The 8,699-nt window shown below is 35.9% G+C and overlaps 1 pseudogene; it reads left to right on the plus strand.

The window, feature by feature from the left end:
• The first annotated feature begins 1,396 nt into the window (after positions 1 to 1,396).
• LOC113918439 lies at positions 1,397 to 1,801 on the plus strand (annotated as a pseudogene).
• Positions 1,802 to 8,699: the final 6,898 nt, after the last annotated feature.

Here is an 8,699-nt window from a genome sequence, read left to right on the forward strand (position 1 = left end):
GATTATCTAGATTGGATTGGATCTCATTGATAGCATTTTTAAGTTCTGCCAATTCAGCTTTCATTTCTGCCCTTAGAGACTCTATGTTGCCATTAATTGATTTCTCCGTTCTAGCCATTGTCTTCACAATTGCTAGCCTGAATTCCATCTCCAACATCTTGGTTATATCTGCATCCATTTGTAAATCTGCAGCATAAGTCATACTCTCTTGAGTCTTTTCTATTTTGGGGGCTCCTCCTCCTAGTCATTCTGTTGATGGGTGTTTGAGGGAATGTACAGAGTCCAAATTATTGACCAGAACCTAAGCAAGATGCACCTGTTTTCTTGGGACCTTAGGGTTGCTGGTGTCTTGTTTTCCCAGCCTGTCTTCTGGGGGAGGGGCCTGCCGCGCTGTTACTCAGGCAACCCTGTTTGGGCGGAGTTGCCCTGCCCCCCCCTGTGGTGGGGGATGGGCTCAGCGGGAATCAGTTTTGGGGGCTTTTGTTCTCTGGCAGCTTTCCCTGGTGGCTTTCTGCATCTCTTCCATGAGTCAGAGCAGAAGAGACTATTTCCAACCCTCTGCCTCAGAGCAGAGAGACCGCAGTCTGTTCTTCAGTGAGCTCTCCAGGCCTCACTCTCTCCATTTCTGTCCGTGCTGCTATAAACTGCAGGGGCCTGGGTTGTGCACCCCTCTGCAGTGCCTCCAGTCCTGCCCCCAGGTCGGGGCACGTCTCTGCCCTTTGTGCTTCTAAAACCGCCAGTCGCCCCCAGTTCACACGCGCAACCCTGCTGCTCCGGGTTTCCGCCCCGGGGGCTGCCCTAAAGTCCTTTCCCCGCCGCTACCGGTCTGCGAGTCTGTGCCCCATCCCCAGCAAGCGAGGCTGTCCCTCACCAGTGGTGTAGGATCCCCACGGCCAGGCACCCTCTTGCTGCTGTTTATCCTCCAATATCTGCCCATGGAATCATGGCTCCCCACTTCATACCTCACAACCGACTGCCTGTGATATTCTGTTTGTAGAGATCCAGATCTTCTTATATCTCAGGCTGGTTTCGTGGGTGCTCAGAGTAGTCTGGTAGATATCCAGCTCAATTCCGGGGACCAGTTGAAATAGCGTCCCCTACTCTGCTGCCATCTTTCCTAGTCCACTAAATAAATAAAATCTTAAAAAAAAAAAAGTGTTGATAGTGGGAGAGGTTGTGTGTTGGGCCAGGGATACACGAGACCTTTCTGTACTTTCTACTCAATTTTGCTGTGACTCTAAAAATTCTCTAAAAATAAATCCTATTAAAATCATTGAGATAAAGAAAACCTTGCTAGCTGCTTCTCCCACATGTTTCATGATATGGGTTAAAGCCTCCAATCAGCCAGCACCACCAGAGGATCCCAGAAGAGGCAACCCCCCACCCCTGCCACAGGATGAAAAAGAATCAGGAGGTAGAGAGAAAAATAACTGGATTGAAGACCTCAGTAGCTAAAAGCTAGAGGAGGACAGCCCTGGAAACAGTCCAGGCAGCTGGAACAGATAGAAACTGTATGACATTTGTATTGCACAAGGAGGACCACACCCTAGGAAATTCTCTTTGTTACATGATCATGAAGAATCTGGAAGTGGAATTTTGTAGTTACACTACAATGCATTCTTCAGAGAGCAAAATTAATTTACGTATTCAGACTTGAGGTGTTCTTCCGGCTGTTGAACCATTTTGGAGAGGTCTGAATGAACTCATGAATATCTGCCAACATGTGCTTGACAAATATGAGGCCAGAATAAAGGAATATAAGGATCAAAAAGCAAGCAGAAATGAAAAATCCACATTCTAGTCCCTTATGCACTATACAGGGAGCACTGCCCTCTAGGATATTCTCTTCATGATCTTGCAAAACCCAGAAGCAAAAGTTCGTGATTACAACATGATCTGTCCTTCAGAAAGGTGTGCTTCTAGCTATTAGGCCATTACAACTGTTCGAATCCCCCCAAGAACCTTTGTATTCATCTAATAAATTCCCTCTTTTATTTAAACTAAGAAAAAGAAAGAAAAAAGAAAATCTTATTAAATGAAAAACTATACAATGATCATGGACTGGAAGACTTAATATAGTAATATACTAATTATCTCTAAGTTAGTCTATAGATTCAATGTAACCCAAATCAAAATCTCAGCAAGTGTTTTTAAAACATAAATGGATAACATAAATTAGCTCCTTGTAAATTTTATACAGAAATTCAAAAATCCAAGAATATCCAAGTATATCTTTTTTAGGGACAGTTTCTATTGATTTGTTATTTTCCTTTGGATGGGCCATACTTTCCTATTTCTTTGTATGCATTGTGATATTTTTGTTGAAAACTGGACATTTGAATCTAATGATGTGGTAACTCTAGAAATCAGATTCTCCCCCTTTCCAAGTCTTGCTGCTTTTTTTTTTTGCTTTTTTGTGTTTGTGTTTTTATTGTTGTAGGTTGCTTCTATGCCAAGAATCAGCCTGAACTGTAAACCTAAGGTCTTCTCAGATCTTTAACGAAAGTGCATCTTTCCCTGGACATGTGGAATCAATTCCTAATTTTCCTCATATATCAGTTGCTCTTGAATGTTATAATATTTAGTGCCTGGCTCCCCAAAAAAGGGAAAAAGAGAAAAATGAAATCCCCTGGAAGTCAGTATATCCAGAGGAGGAAGGGCTTACAACAATGAGGAGAGGCCTCATTGCAATAGCAGTGGCCACCTGTTTCTTTGCACACCTGTGATCAGAAACAGCAGTGATCAGGGTACAGATCCCAAATATTTGGAGGACAGTGTCCTTTTTGCCAACCCTGGCTCCTGAAGACTATGTGCAGGTTGCTTCAAGAATGGTTAGGAATGGATGATGGGTAGATGGTACTGTGCTGGAGCTAAAATGAGCCAAACTAACCACAATTTACCATCTAAGACTTCAACACACTCTAGAGTTCCAAAACAGGCATACCTCAGAGATATTGTGGGTTCATTTCCAGACCATTGCAATAAAGCCTTCAACACACTCTAGAGTTCCAAAACAGGCATACCTCAGAGATATTGTGGGTTCATTTCCAGACCATTGCAATAAAGCAAATATTACAAAGAAATAAATCAAATGAATTTTTTGGGTTCCCAAAGCATAAAAAAATAGGTTTATACTATACTGTAATCTATTAGGTGTGCAATAACATTATATCTAAAAAAAATGTACATACCCTAATTTAAAAATACTTTATTGCTAAAAAATCACTAACATCTGAGCTTTCAGTAAGTTATAATTTCAGATGACAGATCCCCATAACAAATATAATAATAATGAAAAAGTCTGAAATATTGTGAGAACTACCAAAACATGACATAGAGACATGATGTAAGAGAATGTTATTGGGAAAATATGCCAATAGACATGCTTGACTCAGGATTGCCACAAACCTTCAATTTGTTAAAAACATAGTACCTGCAAAGCACAATAAAGTGAAACATAATAAAGCATCTGTAGTTACATCAGACAAATTCCACTAGTACAATTGCTGTCTATCTAGACAAGAGCACAGATTCCTGACATTTAGCTACTCTACTATCACCCAGAATCCTCCCTTCAGGAATATCTTGAAGAAGAACAAAGCTGGAGGACCTATACTACCAGACACGGAGCCCTATGGAAAAATATGGTAATTAAGATAGTGTATTTTGACCTAAGGATAAACAAATACACCAATAGAAGAGAACAGAAACAGTCTCGCATTTATGTGACCACTTGATTTAATTGTAGACCTAATTATAAAAGTAATACCATAAAGGTATAGGATATATCACAGGAAAATACTTTCATGACCTTGGAGTAGGCAAAAATTTTTAAACAATACAAAGGAAGCAGTAACCATAAAGAAAAAAATTGACGAACTGACCTACATTAAAATTAAACACTGTTGTTCATCAAAAGAGATATTCAAAAGGCAAACCTCAGAGCAGAAACAGTTATATATATATATATATAATTTGTAAATAACATATATAAGACTCTATAAAGAACAATAGTAAGATAATAGAAAAAATTGGCAAAAAAACTTGAATAGGCACTTTCCAAAGAGTATATATATGAATGGCTAATAAATGTTTGCAAAGGGGTATTTTTTAATTATCAAATTTAACCACAATGAAATTAACAGCAAATTTTAACAATGAAATATTACTACATAACTGCCAGAATGGCAATATTTAAAAGACTGAAAATGCCAAAGATTGATGAGGTTGAGAAACAACTACAATTTTCATATTGCTGTTAGGAAGTATAAGTTTAGAAAACTGTTCAGCAGTATTTATAAAACCTGAATACACATCTGCCTTATGACCCAATAATTTCACTTCTTTGTATTTACTCAACAGACATGCATATACATTTGTGCACCAAAAGACCTGTGGATGATGGACATAGAAGCACTGTTTATATAACCAAACAACCTAAATGTCCATCAGCAATAGAAAAGATAAATAAATTGTGGTGTATTCATGTGATGGAATACTATACAACAATGAAAATAAACAAGTTACAACCACATGTGACAACATGAATGAATTTCACACATAATATAAACTATAATATTCACAAAAGAGTACATAGGGTAAGACTCCATTCATGTAATGGTCAAAACCAGAAAGAACTAATTAATGATGATAGCAGTCAGGATAATTGTTGATCCTGGGCATGGGAGGGTGCATGAGGAGGGTTTCAAGAATGATGATGTTTTATTCTCATCTGGGTGGTGACGAAATGGGTGTATTCACTTTGTGAAAATCCATTTGCACTTTAAAAAAATATTTAGGCTACTTTAAGTATATGTTATTTTGTTTACCACAGTTAGAACCGACATAAAAACACATCTATGCACAGATAATCACACAAAGATAGAAAATGATTTTAAGTGCTATACTAAATTTACAAGCTTAAAAACAAAATGCTAATTAAATAACAGTATCCACAATATAAACAATCAAACACTATAAAAGATCCCTTTAAATCATACTTTTTATGTCTGTATTATATATTACCCTTCTTTAGGATTCATCCCCTAGTTCCTTGTTATTTCATGTTGAACAAAATCATTAAAATATATGTCAGCTCTTATATGCCTGAAGAAATATGACCAACCTTCCTAGATATAGGAGAAAGAAATATAAAGTACCAAAGACTCCTAGGCTTTCCTTTTTGAACAAGTGAACTTTAAGCATAGACTGATATCTATGTTAGCTTGGTTACAAACTAATCTTTTTTACCTTTGAATTGAACATTATTGTTTTGAATTTGTCACTAAAACATTAAATAAAGGAGACTCCCAAAGATACATACTTTAAAATGTTTCAAAAATGGGAAGAATTGTTGTTCATTTATGAGTTACTTTTTAATAAATAAGTGATTATTACAAGATCTGTGAGCTTATCTTACCTCCATCACTATTTCAATTTAGCTAAGTCATTTACCCCTTAGTCAGTTTCACATCGAAATGAAACACAGAAATTGGATAAGATCCCATTTGGCCTTAGCATTCTAAGTATAAAGCAAATGTTGACGAAGGTAAGGTTCCTACTCCAGTGAATTGGATTATCTTAGCTAATATTAACTCTTGCATAGAATACACAACAAGATTTTGTTCATTAATTGTCCTTAAATATGTATCATTCATAACCTCAGTCATAATTACTAATTTATGATGCCAATTTAGTGATACTAATTTTGAAAATCTCTTATTTATTTTAATATTTAAGATTATTAATTAATGTTAAGATTATCAAGTGGTTGTTTTACAGCTAGAACATATAATTGTGCTACAACTCTTTAGTATTTTAACTCTGTCTGAAAGACTGCATGAAATTATAGAACCTCTTTTTCCATTGTGTTTTTAGAGAGAATAATAATAATAATAAATAATATTCCCAGAGGAATGCTAGGTTTCTCACATATCTGATAATGCTGATAAGAAATTCACAGTATACTTGGTAAGAAACAGAATGGCAGGAGGGAAAAAAAATCAATGATGCAATCAGACGACAGCACTCTTCTAAGAGATGCTGTGTTATTTTCAAACATGTCACCAATCTGTACAAGTTATTGTCAGGAACTAGTCTATCTCTATAACAAGTGGCAACATTAAAAGAACCTGTTACAGTTCAAATTGGGAGATTAACAAGGTAAGAGAATTCAAGGTGGCAGTTATATGAAGGACAACTTGTATCAAAAATAAACAATATGTCTCAGAAGGGGCTCTGATCCACTGGAATGTTACTTGTAAACACACAGAATGATAGATTAATTACTGAGTTTTCTCTCTAGTTAGAATGTCTACATTAATGCAGCATACTTGGCTCCCCAAGGGTATGGAGAGCAACATTAGGTAATTAAGCAAAAGCAATATGTGAAAGAAACTGAAATTATATGAATACCCACATTTTTCAGCCCAAAATATTTCTGGTGTTAATATTAGAATGACCTAAAACATTCTGAGAGAATAAAATATTTAGAATTGAAGATATCTTTGTGGCAAACACCCAAGTAAGTAAAGTGCCTCACCCAAGGTCATATAGCCACAGAGTGAAAAAAACAGGATTAGAACCTATTACTAATAATAGGCACTGCTCAGTAGTTTTGACCTCCAAGTGGTCAGCAGGCAATAGACAAATAGACAAAAGAGAGACACATCTAGTACTGAAGATACTTTCTTTGTATTATTACATAAAGGCAGACAAGGTCACATAACAAACCTTATCCAAAGGAGTAGCATATGAAAAGTTATATACATATAAAAAGCTATAAAAGGGTATGTGTGTGTTATACATATACACACATATGCATACATATACCTTTATATATAAAAGATATTTTATTTAAGTATATATCTATATCTGTGCCTTTATATATATATATACCTTATATATATATATATACACACACACCATTTATATGTATATACCAATATATATATACATCTATATATAAAGATATCTATGTGTGTGTGTATGTATATACATATAAAGGTATACGTAAACCACATCTCATAAAAAGCACAGTAGGGTCCGTTGCCAAGGCAGGCAAAAGAGGTAAGTTTTTGATATCTCTTTTCAGAGATCTAAGGATCTTGTTTCATAGAAGATTGATATTGTTATAGCACTATTTAGTTAGGACTGGAAAATATTCCCAGATGATTCCAAGTAGTTCTCACTTCTCTAGGTCAAAGATATCACTGAGATTCCTTACATCGTTTCTAATATTTGGAGACAAAATAATAGGTAACCCCCAAATTACATAAATTCTGCATAGCAAAGAGTGGGGTAATAAAGAATACCAGCTCTAACTAATTTATTAAATGCACATCACAAAAGGAGACTGTAAAAGTGTTCTAAAACAAAACAAAAAAAAATGTGTAGGAAATCATGCTAATGATTTAAAAAATAATTAAGATATCACGAAGATGTAAAAGCATATTAAAGAGAATGGAGAGGAATGAAAAGCACACCAAAGTAGGCTTGGAATGTCTGCTGATCCAGACTTCTGTGTCTTATTCCAGTTGCCTATTAGAACTCTTCCCAATTCTTTTTGAATATTCTCTTTTAAACCTGCTGAGCAGAATTCATTTTCTCACTCTTAACCTTGTGCTCTTTATGCTTTATCTTGCTGCTCTCTTCCTTTTGTCCATTGAAGATTAATATTAATCAAGGCTAAATTGTTCTGCTATTTAAAACTTTAAAAACACAAATAATTCAGTGGAAAATAGGTAAGTAATTAAAGATTTTTTTGAATTGTCAAGGTAATTGCCTCAGTAATCCCCTCCATAAAAATACATAGGCTTCACCTTAGTAAAACTGTATCTTATTATTAAATCACTTACTATAAGCCATAGTACAGTGGTCCAATCCAAAGCGTCCAGCCTTCTTGGTAAATGACACATCATAATTCAAACTAGTTTAAGCCAAATAAGGTAAGAGTGGCTCAATAGCTAGGCAATTCAGGTATAGCTAGATCCAGAGGATACAAAAGATAATCAGAACACTCTCTTTTTCCATTTCCATTTTTCTGATACCACAGTATTCTCAGGGAAGCTCTATTCATATTGTGGCAAATATAAACAATAGAAACTTCCCACTTAAATCCTTTTAGCTTAGCAACCCTAGTGGAGAGAAAGCACCTCTTCCCAGAAGTTCCGGCAAAATGTGCCAGGACTGATGCTCCCTCATCATGACCTGGTTTGGATCATACACCCATCCTTGCCATAGCATATCAGTTTTCCCTTGGTCTGATCTGAGTGTTTATGCTCTTTGGAGTCAGAAGGTGGACTCAGGCCCACCCAAACTATACAGACTGACACCCAAATTATACAGACTGATTGGAAGGGAGGAGTAGTTCCCTCCTGCAAAAAAAGCCTGGTTCTGTTACTTAAAGAGAGAATAGATGCTGGTCACAGAGGCAAGAAATAGAAATGTCCATTACAGGATATATACTGAAGGAAAAACATAAGAACCTCATGAAAACACATATGATACCATGGAATATTCCCAAAGATAATATTTAAAGACATATACTTTGCCCTATGGATGATAATTACTCCAACTTTTAGTACCTTACAAATAAGGATATCATCTTTGAAAGACTATGAACTTGATATGCCAATTGGAAAATTATAAAATATTACCAACTTTTCATCCAAGGAACTAGAGAATCAGAACAATTTCAA

Source organism: Zalophus californianus, chromosome 1, assembly GCF_009762305.2.
Source record: "Zalophus californianus isolate mZalCal1 chromosome 1, mZalCal1.pri.v2, whole genome shotgun sequence".
Taxonomy (NCBI): domain Eukaryota; kingdom Metazoa; phylum Chordata; class Mammalia; order Carnivora; family Otariidae; genus Zalophus; species Zalophus californianus.